This window comes from Typopeltis vanoorti, chromosome 3, assembly GCF_054136105.1.
Source record: "Typopeltis vanoorti isolate ZY-2024b chromosome 3, IOZ_Tvanoo_1.0, whole genome shotgun sequence".
Lineage (NCBI taxonomy): Eukaryota > Metazoa > Arthropoda > Arachnida > Uropygi > Thelyphonidae > Typopeltis > Typopeltis vanoorti.
Genome location: NC_143551.1, coordinates 8,894,340 through 8,907,030, shown reverse-complemented (window position 1 = coordinate 8,907,030; position 12,691 = coordinate 8,894,340). Strand labels below are relative to the sequence as shown.

The 12,691-nt window shown below is 35.9% G+C and overlaps 1 protein-coding gene across 1 annotated transcript in view; it reads left to right on the top strand.

The window, feature by feature from the left end:
- Window positions 1-831, top strand: part of LOC150107895 (uncharacterized) — a 52,994-nt gene extending 52,163 nt beyond the window's left edge. The window contains exon 8 of the mRNA XM_090415422.1: window positions 640-831. The gene's annotated coding sequence lies outside the window, so the exon portion shown is untranslated. The remainder of the gene's footprint in view (window positions 1-639) is intronic.
- The last annotated feature ends 11,860 nt before the right edge of the window (window positions 832-12,691 follow it).

Sequence of the window (12,691 nt, the reverse complement as noted above, 5' to 3'; positions counted from 1 at the left end):
TTTTTCTACTAAATGGTTGCAAGTTGTTGCAGAAACCTTGGCGTCAGGGTTTTGTGCAGGCGAGAAAGTCTTTAGCGCCCATACCATCGAACGAATTCCTAACAGTTCTTCGCTGTGGGGAGATTATGGTGCTCATACAGGAAAGAGACTTCGAAGAACTTCTGCCATAAAAATGGAAAGCACAGAAACTTGTGGAATGTGAATATCGGCTGCAGACTTCACAGCACATTCGGCAAGTAGTATTTTTCTGGCATGCACGAAATCGAGAGTCGCCCGTTTCAACTGCTTTATTAACAAGCATGATGTACTTCTTCACAGAGTCTTCTTTTGTTTCTGTTCTCAGGTTCAAAGGCGCCAGATTTTACTATTGCCCTGCCCCTATTGCTTGATTTGTCTTAATAAAGGTCGTGGGCTGATGTTTAATTGCATTTTTACTGCATACAACGTTCCAACTGTAGGGTTCTCTCACAACAAACTTCACGACCTGCATCGCCTTCACTAAATATAGCTATAAGTAAAACAGAAAAAAATGTAATCTCAGTACAGTTTCCTCAATATTTTTTTAAATTCCTTTATTTCTTGACAATTTGTAAACAAGATGAAAATTCTCTCTCTGACCTTTTGAATTTTACTTTTCAGAAATTCGAAATGGAAAGAGAAGTGAGGTTTCGAATAAAGCAAAAAAAATTATCAATTCAAGTAAATCAGTTAAATATCTAATCCACTTGCTTCTAATGAAAATGGAATGTTTTGTAAAATGTTCTCTTAAAAAGAGTGCTTTTAATGAATATTTCAATTCTTATGTAAACTTGCACAATAAATGTTTATTTTATCTTCGTGAATCTTTGTTGGTTTATTATAAAAGAACCAGCTTTTGCTTTTATGATTTTGTAAACCAAAACTTTTGACTATTCAAATCAATTAGCTTAATTTACTGATCTCAGATTCTTGTCCTTATCTTTAGTGTCGTGTTTTCATTGTTTCTCTAGCAAGATTGTTAGCCTTGCTAGAGAAATAGCAAGGTGCTTTGTGTTTTCTATAATAAGAAAATGAGAATCGTTTTCTAATATAAACCTCATTCATCCAAGCAAAGATCTAGGAATCGATGCCATAAGACTCGAAGGTATTCCGCAACACGCTCTTACCCAATGTCTGAACATACTGAAATAAATAATAACATTTTTGAAACTAAATATGTATCCAAAATTAAATTTCTAGCTATCCATATCTGTAAGGTCGTGAGGCGAGTGCATTTTATCTGATCATTGCTTGTATTCGTCTGTTTCAATAGATGGGGAAAAAAGAATATTTTCTCTATATATAAGAATCGAGTAACTGATTTGTATATAAATATTTTCTTATAAAGAGGTCTACTTCATTCAGAATGACAGAATGTGAATACTTCAACAGTTCTAATTATTTCGAGATTTAAATTCGCTTCAATAGCGGGAGGGCAGTCAATTTGCAGAAGTAAACTTCAATTCGGTTGTATGAAATGAAGAGAATAATCCATCATTAATCTGGTACTGATTAGTCTTTAGCTGAGATAAAATGTATTCCCACCAACAGTTCAAATACCTCCATTTCAACTAAATCAGCGTTGGCTGATCTCATTTGAATTTATTTCGAAATCACTCTCTTGCCATTCTCGTTTGTAGCATTCATCCAAGCAAAGATCTAGGAATCGATGCCATAAGACTCGAAGGTATTACGCAACACCCTCTTAGAAAATGTCTGAACATATAAATAATAACATTTTTGAAACTAAATATTTATCGAAAACACAATATTAGTCTTGAGAGAAGAGTAAACGAACAATAACTCTCTTGGAGAATTTAATAGATCTAATTACCGCTGCCTTCAATAAACCAAGTTTGTCACGATGTTGATTATTGAACTGTGAAAAGCATTTCATCCAATAAAATATGAAACCACGAGAAACGGTAAGACACAATGGAAGAGGTGGACGACTGTACACACGGTTTAAAATTTGCTTCCACAACAGGAAATTAATAACACGCATGGGAAAATCACGAGGTACAGTGTTAACAGCAACTTGAGGAGTACCACTGAGAACTGTCATTTCTCCTCGCAATTCAGTATTAATATGTACAACATGTCACTTGCCTCTCAGAGAAATTTCATCCAATACTCAGATGACACCGCAGTGGTATGCAACCATGCTGATATAAGCATTGCTCGATAAAACATGCAATACGACATTAATGTTATCGCTAGATGGCTTCTCATAAACCTCATTAACCTAAATTCTGAAAAGGCAAAATCTGTGATATGCTACAACCCTCTCAGCAAGCAGCTGAGAAAATTTTAAATAAGTATATAATAACTGAACATCAGTTCTGCTACAAACAAGGCAAATACATAAGTGAAAATATCAGCATTACACACATTAAGATGAATATGAATAGCCAGACAAACACCTGCAAGAAGATTTCCGGTTAATAGCAAACAAGCTGTTTATTAACCGGAATGTTAAAAATTTTTATTGAAGACCGAAATATCTGGGGCGTCGATTTAGACTGCAATATCTAGATCATAGATACATAGAATATATTATAAACAAGGCATGCCTTGTATGACACAGTATTAAGTTATGCTCTGGCAACGTATTCATTCTGAACAGATATAGTAGAGTAAACAGATTAATAACATCGTGGTATAACATGATAATATTTGAGAGCAAAGAGATGATGCCAACTTTATTCGCTTTACAATGATAGCGCATAAAATATAAACGAATCATCTATGCCAATACTCAAGAGCATTACCTACATACTATCTACAGAATAACCAGATTCACGTGCCATATAACATGACCTCAAACAAATATAAATACAAAATTGTTACGGAGAACCCACACCTAAATTCTATATTCCCTATATATTAAACAAATTTCCATTTTGAAACAGGAGCTTTGTGAAGTAGAGTACTTTAAGATGTACCTCAAGATTATTACACTCTGAAAGAGAAATAATCACACCAGATAACCTTCAGGGATAATACAACGCAGTACATGCACCCACAAATTGCTGGGTATCATGTTAATGTGTGTGTTTGATTCTCAACCTGATAAAGTGATATATGTCTTCACTTCTGTCAGCAGATAAACAATATATGGCGGTTGCCATCCTCAGATAAACTTAGTAGGAGCTTCGGGGATGCATATAATTTACAAGTCTTCCAGAACAAAAAAAATGTAGAAATAGAATTAAAAATCAGCTATTGTATATAACAGGCTTTATTGTGTATAAAATCGTTTACTATTGTAAATATAGCATTGAGAATAAGTTCTTAAATAATTACAACTACTGTATAATATAGTTGATCTAAGGTATACATGTTTGCAGCCCCGTTGTATAACATAGAGTGCTGTTTTGATCCAAGATTGAAGTATGTTTCTAAAACGTGTCAGACTTCTAAGACGTGTACTTTATTGTCGTTTATGTTTTAAAATATGAACATTCCAAACAGAAGCAAGCGTATCTAAGCAAAAGATAGAAATCTACAGAAATATTCGGTAGTGGGAACATAAGGGTAGTGGCCTGGAAAGCTATAGAGAAAGGACCAATCCCACCATACAAAATCTGAGTATGAAAGTATGCAGTTAAACTACTCTTCATGTTTTCTACTGTCCACAAGTAGTGCCATGGTAGAAGGTAAATCCAACATATATCTAACGCTAATGAATCTTTACTATTCTACGTGATGCAGGAATTGTTCTGTCACTCAACACCGGTAGAAAAAGGTCCTGTTAATAAATAACTTCCACTACCCTGAGAAGAGATGTGATTGATTGCTTTTAGATAATGGTAATAAGACACGTTTTGCCAAGTTGTATTTGAAACAATGCAGATTGGTTCGTAGTTTATGAATATTTAATATTCAACTGTCGTCTACCTGCAGTAATCTACATCCAATAAACATTTTAAACTTCATGCAGTAACTAACAATGAATTTTTTTTCATATTTGTGAATTTAGGGACACAAAACACGTGTTGAAAAGATTATTTTATTGATTAATAATAAAATAATAACTTGACGTTTCGACCCCTGTATTGAGGTCATCATCAGAAGGATACATGTGTATAAGAACCAAACTACATGCTCGTGCACTCTATACAGGTAAATTACATCTACGTTGTTAACTAATATTTTTTATTAGCCTGCCCTATAGTGATAAAAAAAAACTACAATAAACTCTGCTAAAGTTCTCACGTACTAAGATTCTTCTGGAATTATACAGTTCATATTGTTATATTACGATTATCTTCTGGATTTGTACAGTAAGGTTGCAATTGAATGTTCAGAAAAAAAAACACTTCACCAAGTCTTCTTGTATTGAGATTTTTCTTTGTGGTTGCTATGAAGGTTGCAGATAGGTCCTCCACATTCTTGGAATGATTAGACCATCATTTGTATTCAGATTCGGAATGATGGTATAACCATTCCAAGAATTTCTTTATTACTCGGAGCAGCTCTCATCATTCAACATCCTCCAGTGCGGACTCCATCCATGCACACATCGCATTTCTCTCAGTATGAACTACACTAAAACTTTAGGAAACGAATGCAATGAACTTTAATGCATTTGATAATATTTTTTCCTTATCAGATTCATTTGATTTTCCTTCTATCTTAGTGCAGGAGTTCTTTGGTGAGAAGAAGACCGATGCCTTGTTTAGAGGTGCAGCTTTCATAAAAACAGCTATAAAATCCGGGAAGATAGAATTTGTAGGAAATTGATTGAATGGAGAGAATGGCCGTCATAACTGAGAGAGAGAGAGAGAGAAGAGAGAACAATTCTCTCATTGACTCTATCCAATGAGAGAATGGTCGTCTCTTATGGAAAACTCTTCTGTAGATACTATGAGTGCGCCTTAAATACGACAACAATTTCTAAGTTCCGACGAAATTGGAATTTTCTTGTGACAAATTGTCGCACTACCGAGCAGCAATTGAGCAAAAGAAAAGAATCGCATGTAAGGACAGAAATAAAGGTTTTTTGAATGCTGAAGATGATAAAGATCGATGTGTTTAACATTTAACAAGGACATGAATGAATTGCCAAATAGAAGCCTATATGAGCAAAAGTTAGAAAACTACAGAAATATTCGGTAGTGCAAAAATTGGATTAGTGATAATATTAGTGGTTAGGATTAGTGATAAATTTGAGTGTGGATTGACAGGAATAAGCGAGTATAGGACAGAGAAGAGCTCCCGGGTACTCCAGTATTCGAGATTAGGATAGAAAGTAGGATTCATCCAGCGTGATCCTCATTGTGCGATTAGAGAAAAGTTAGCTCCTCAGTTACTAATAAAATTAGTAACTGAGGAGCTAATAAAACGGTGATGTCAAACTTGAACAAATACTCTGGGAATGCCAAGACCTGAGAGCGTAATTTATATCCAAATTAAGTGGATATTGAATCCACATTGTTTCAAAGCCGAGTAGAGAAACTACAAGAGTTTCGTGTCGAATATATAGAAACTATAAAAGTTTCGGCGGATCCAAGCGTAAACAAACCTGTCATGACAGAGGCAACTCGTAGTAAAGGTGGAGTAAGAACTGATCACTATCCTTAGTATTTCCCATAATGTAAAACACATTAACATACAATGATAATAATAATAATAATAATAATAATAATAATAATTAAACTTAAACAACAAATTTCGAGAGCCACAGAAATTAATGTAGTGATTGAACTCACAGGAAATAATGCTTTATTCGTCAGAATCAGGGTCACCTGGACCACATACACGATTTTCAATGTGCTGACCTTTCTTGTGTACAACAAATTGCTTCCGGTGTGCGACATGCTCTCCAACTGAGCGTAAGGAGTCGGATTGGATTTTCATAACAGCCCGTTTTATTTTCGCTTTCAAGACATGCAAGTTGGGAAAGCCACCAACATACACAACGGATTTCAAATACCCCACAGCCAAAAGTCACATGGGGTGATGTCCAGGGATCAAAGGCAACCATGCCGTAGGAAAGAACTAACTTGACGTTCCCAGTCCCTTTTTAAGTGGAATTGATGGCGCTGCTGTCACCTACGCACAGCAAACTTTGCATAATCCTTATTACGTGCGTTTACTGCAAATATTTGACTGTTTTCGGATCCGCCATCGCCAAAATTTCCCTTATCGGTGACTTTTGGTCCTAAATATTTTTTCCCGCAATTCACGTCCCCATGCCTTCGAAAGTCTCAATATAAATGTGATCTCATTCCGTGTATTAGTATCTGTAGCTACTAATATTGAATATTGAACATAAATTAACTTTCCCTCCAAAGAGGGAAAAATAATTTATGTTCACTCTGAATAATGGTGGTTATTGATTAAATTATTGGTACGACTTGACGTCGAGTGTCTTCTGTCGCATGATGGTAAAGGATGTTGTGTCACACAAGAAGTTAATAAAAATCCATCTTTATTATTTTCATGATACTTCACTGCTTCTTCATTGATGTTCGACCAATGAGAGCCATCCACGATGAATAATCGTTTGAATAATCATTTGAAAAGGCACAACACATGCACTTCCGTTTATTTCTGAATCATAATTTCACTCTAACTTCATTTTCTCTGCATAATAAAAGAGAGAAAATTTAGAAAGAATAAAACATGCGTTCAGAAACAAATCGCCGGAAAACGATTTATTTAAAAGTTAAACTTCTCTTTCTTTGGTGAGTTAGTTCCTCTTACAGAGCAACTAAGAAGAAGGTCACAAGTCACAGAAAGGAGATTTCCATAAAAATGCAATAGTCCTAAATCACTGTATTGTGTAAGCTTTGTCTTAAACAGTTTGTTTGCATACAGAAATTAATTAGAAACAACCTCTTGATGAATGAAAGCATTAGTTTTGTAATTTAAATTATCAAAGTAATAAACACAAAATGCCCACTTATATTTTATGTATTACGTTTACAAAAAACCATAGGTGAAACATACGAGCGTTTAGTGTTGAAAAAATTTACTTCTTAAAACAAAAATTTTTCTTTAAAAACTAAAGAAGATATCTCACTTCGTTTTTCACAAATAAGGCTATTAATTTTTTTCAAAACTGCTCTTTAATATCTAACCAGGGACATTGGCTTTGCGAACTGATAAGGCCAAACACATCTGTCCGAAAACTGTATACATTTTTAATCTTTTGCGACGTTTGGTTTATGTGATGTTTACATCCGTTGTTCATAACCATACACAACTGATTAACATCTTTAAAATTCCCAGCTATTTTAGTAAGAAATACTTTGGCACAACAGATATAATAGAGATAACAAATAATGCATAGATATAATTATCTCGAGGGAGGCCCTAAACATCAGGTCCACACAACTATTCGACATTCTCACAGTATCTATCATGCCTTGCCTTGAACTCACTCCCCGTCATAGCACCCACAACAGACTCTGGTAGCTTATTCCACTCATTTACCACTCTAAAAGTAAAGAACCAGCTCTAACATCCTTGCTAACCACACTCTTACCCAGCTTCCATAGATGTCCCCTAGTTCACCCACCACCAGTCCTGATCTCAAAAACATCCTCTGAATTAATCCTATAGAAACCCTTTAGCAATTTGAATGTCTCAATTATATCTCCCCTTTTCTGCCTATCAGGTTGAAGATTTCTGCAACCCACAAATCTTCAACCTGTTCTCATAAGGTTCATTCCATAGACCTGCTATCATCTTGGTCACTCGCCTCTGGATCCTCTCCACCTCCTCCCCATCAAGAAGAAACCTCGGTGACCAAATCTAGGCACGCATAAGATGAGGTCTTATGAAGGCTCGGTACAGAGGTACAATAACTTGCTTGTCAGCTCGTCAAAGTATTTTTCAACAACCAGGTGAGTCGATGAGCCGATTTAGCCACTTTTGCAATGTGCCCCTAAACTTCATCTTCCTATCCACCAACACTCCTAAGTTCCTGGCTTCAATATCATGGAGTACAGTTCCACCAATGTGGTATACTGCTGCTAATATTTTCACCCCAAACTGCTTAACCTTACATTTTGTCACATTAAATTGACATTCATTCTCCTTAGCCCAGAACTCCAATCTATCCAAGTCCTCCTGGAAGATTTTGACATCTTCTGCATTCACTATTGCCCTACCCAACTTTGCATCATCAGCGAACAAATGAACTGTTCCTCTTAGATCCTTCCCTATATAGTTAATGAACAAATTAAACAGCAGTGGTCCAAGAACAGACCCCTGCGGCACACCTCTAGTCACAGGCCGTCTTTTATACTCTACTCCTGAATAAAGTACTCTCTGATCTCTCTCCATCAACCAACCACCTATCTATCTCACCAACCCTATATATATTCCCATATGTTATAGTTTACGGATTAGAATTCCATGTAGTATCCTGTCAAATGCCTTAGCCAAGTCCAGCAGTATCACTATAAACCCATTACCCTTATCCAGTTCAGCCGTCACTGTGTTATAAAACTTGAGCAAGTTACTGAGGCATGATCTACCCTTCACAAAGCCATGCTGTCCCCTGTACAGTATCTCATTTTCATCAATCCATTCCTCTATTTTTCCCTTGACTACTTTCTCCAAGACCTTGACAACAACTCCTGATATGCTGATCGGTCGGTAATTTACAACAGTAGTCTTGGATCCTCCTTTATGCAGTGGAACTATTTTCCCCTCTTTCCACACACTCGGGACTAAACCAGACCTAAGACTCAGATTAAACAACATGGTCAAGGGCAATAATAACTCTTTAACCGCTTCACGTAAGAACATATGAACACCTGCTTTCTAGTTTTCCCTACTCAACTCATATCGGACTCTTATGGATCCTTGAATGATTAAGTTAAGATGCTCCTGTGGTGCTATCGACATATGGGTTATTTGTGTCAGTGATGTGTAGGAGTGCCAGCAATATTTCACAGATCCTTTGTTTGATAGCTGTAAAACATTGCAATTTGTAATTGCAATGTTTTCAAAGAGGCTATAAAATGATCGTAAAATAATAGGCCAATCTGTCTACTTCCAATTTACTTCAAAATATCAGAGAAATTATAAAAAATAGACTAGTATATTTTCAGCAGAAAAACTACTTCACTAAGAACTAGTGTGAATTTATACAGAAACTAAGTAGCGATCACGCGCTTTTGAATTTCACGAAATTCATTTACTCATCACAAGAGCAACACGTACGACTAGAGTTTTTTTTACTCCTCTAGACCTCCAAGAAAGCATTTGACAGTTGTATAAACTGAACGGATACGTTTTTGATAATGTTGGAATATGCTAGTAGTATGGGAGCCACTTCTGACCAGATCAAGATCAAGATAAGATAAGGAAAGTGGGCGTGGCTTCCTGACGTCATTGTGAGTGACGTCATGAGTTTGGAATTTCCATGTGGGCAAGTGTGTGAATGGCTTCAGTTCTTGTGTTTTGGTTCGCGTATGGGATTATGGGGGATTTTTTTGGTTCGCCTATGGAATTATGGGTGATGATAGAGATAAGGATTCGTGTTGTGATTGGTGGGACAGTTTAAACCAAATGCTTCCGGTGTGCGTGGCTTCCTGAGTCAGGAATTTCCCTGGGAGCATATGTGGTCACTGGCTTCAGTTCTTGTGTTTTGGTTCGCGTATGGAATTATGGGTGATGGTAGAGATAAGGATTCGTGTTGTGGGTGTGTGTTGTTTTCAGATGTAGATAAGTGACGTCATTTGTTATTTGTAAATAAATGTCGTCATTTGTAAATAAGTGACGTTGTTGTTTTGAATGGAAAGGATGATATTAGTGGATAAGAAATCGTGTCGTGATTGGTGGGACACTTCTGACCAGATCAAGATCAAGATAAGATAAGGAATCGTGACGTGAATATTTGTTGTTAGTTGTAAATAAGTGACGTTATTGTTTTGAATGGGAAGGATGATTTTAGTGGTTAAGTAATCGTGTCGTGATTGGTGGGACACTTTTAACCAAATCAAGATCAAGATAACATTAGGATTCGTGACGTGAATGTTTGTTGTTATTGAGTTTGGAATGATAATTTAATTTAACTATATTCTATGTCACACAAACATACAGTTTTTTTTTTTCTTCTCTAGATGGTTGTACTAATTTTACAATACATTTTGGGTATTTCTTTCCTGTTAAAGTGTGGGAATTCTTAGAGAAAGTCGTGATGGCTCTCGTGTTTCGAGCTTTTCTGAATAATTAATTATATACTTAAAGTACCTGTCCTTAAACACACACACACACACACATACACATTAGACATAAAAAATCGCTAATGTGTCCATGTTGATACTCTAATATATAACCTATGATTATTCTTATGGAAAAAAAAACAAAAACTATTCAGTATTAGAATTACGCTTACCAAACAACATGCGATCAGTTATGTTTAAGTTAAAAAAGTACTTACAGCTTTCCAGATGACTCTTCGAAATTCGATTATTCCAAAATAGTTCAATTTTATATCCACAACACAACACAAACACAAAAACCACAAAGAATGAAATTTCTGTAAATACTGTAACCTGAACTAGTTACTTCGTCCTTTAGATTACGGAGCGTAGATGGTGAGGTTTTGTCATTGCAATATCCCCCAGCGAGCGCTTTTCTTCAAAGGGGATGACATGAGTCACATCCGTAAATTGGGAATTTATTTTCAAACACTGAATATTTCTCATTAAGTCTTTTACAGTAGGTTTTCTGAATATTCCAATTGTTGATTAACATGTATTCACAGAACACAAACACAAATCTGAAAAGAACATTTCACTTTTTCATTATAGCTTACTGTGGCTAACATATATTCACACCACAAAACACACAAAACATAGGAGTTTTGTGTGTTTTGTGGCTCCCCCACCCTCCCTATCCTCCAGAAGATGTCTGCTCATCTAAGGGAGATGAGCTAGTTTGCCTTTGTCGGATTTCTTTTAGTCATGTCACTTCCAACTGATGCTAAATGCTCCCCCATCCCATACTCTAACCCATCATCCCTCTCTCCTCCAGCAGATGTCTGCTCAGGCTAGCGGAGATTAGCGAGATTATTATTCGCGGATATCTTTTAGTGATGTTACCTCCAACTGATACTGATAACTTTGGAGGAAAAAAAATAGCATCAGGTTGTGGAAGTGAAAAGATAGTCAAGAGGGTGACTGAGGTCTTCCCTGCAATACTCCCCTAACCCCTCTCCTCCAGAAAATGTCTGCTCAGCCTCGTGGAGATGAGCGAGCTCGTCATTTGCGGATATCTTTTAGTGATGTCACCTCCAATTGATACTGATAACTTTTTTTGGGAAAAAAAATTTAAAAAACTGGTTTTTTATGATAACTTTTTAGGAAAAAACGCGTTTTTTATGAAAACTTTTTTGGAAAAAAAATAAAAAACGCGTTTTTTTTATTTTTTTCATCCAGTGCAGCTATCGTATTGTGTTGTGTTGTGGTGTTTAGGTCCAGTAAAGTAAAATAATGAGTGAACCACAAAAGTCTTTGAAATTTTCTTTCTTCAGGAAAATAGTGTAAACTAAATATTGTGAAATATTTTTAGGTAATTACAAGTTTCGATTTTTTTTCTCGTTGTAAGTAATATTTCAGCAAAATAAAATAAGCATTTGTAAAACTTAAATGAACAAAAAAAAAAAAATCGAAACTTGTAATTACCTACAAATATTTCACAATATTTAGTTTACACTATTTTCCTGAAGAAAGAAAATTTCAAAGACTTTTGTGGTTCACTCATTATTTTACTTTACTGGACCTAAACACCACAACACAACACAATACGATAGCTGCACTGGATGAAAAAAATAAAAAAACGCGTTTTTTATTTTTTTTCCAAAAAAGTTTTCATAAAAAACGCGTTTTTTCCTAAAAAGTTATCATAAAAAACCAGTTTTTTAAATTTTTTTTCCCAAAAAAAGTTATCAGTATCAATTGGAGGTGACATCACTAAAAGATATCCGCAAATGACGAGCTCGCTCATCTCCACGAGGCTGAGCAGACATTTTCTGGAGGAGAGGGGTTAGGGGAGTATTGCAGGGAAGACCTCAGTCACCCTCTTGACTATCTTTTCACTTCCACAACCTGATGCTATTTTTTTTCCTCCAAAGTTATCAGTATCAGTTGGAGGTAACATCACTAAAAGATATCCGCGAATAATAATCTCGCTAATCTCCGCTAGCCTGAGCAGACATCTGCTGGAGGAGAGAGGGATGATGGGTTAGAGTATGGGATGGGGGAGCATTTAGCATCAGTTGGAAGTGACATGACTAAAAGAAATCCGACAAAGGCAAACTAGCTCATCTCCCTTAGATGAGCAGACATCTTCTGGAGGATAGGGAGGGTGGGGGAGCCACAAAACACACAAAACTCCTATGTTTTGTGTGTTTTGTGGTGTGAATATATGTTAGCCACAGTAAGCTATAATGAAAAAGTGAAATGTTCTTTTCAGATTTGTGTTTGTGTTCTGTGAATACATGTTAATCAACAATTGGAATATTCAGAAAACCTACTGTAAAAGACTTAATGAGAAATATTCAGTGTTGGAAAATAAATTCCCAATTTACGGATGTGACTCATGTCATCCCCTTTGAAGAAAAGCGCTCGCTGGGGGATATTGCAATGACAAAACCTCACCATCTACGCTCCGTAATCTAAAGGACGAAGTAACTAGTTCAGGTTAC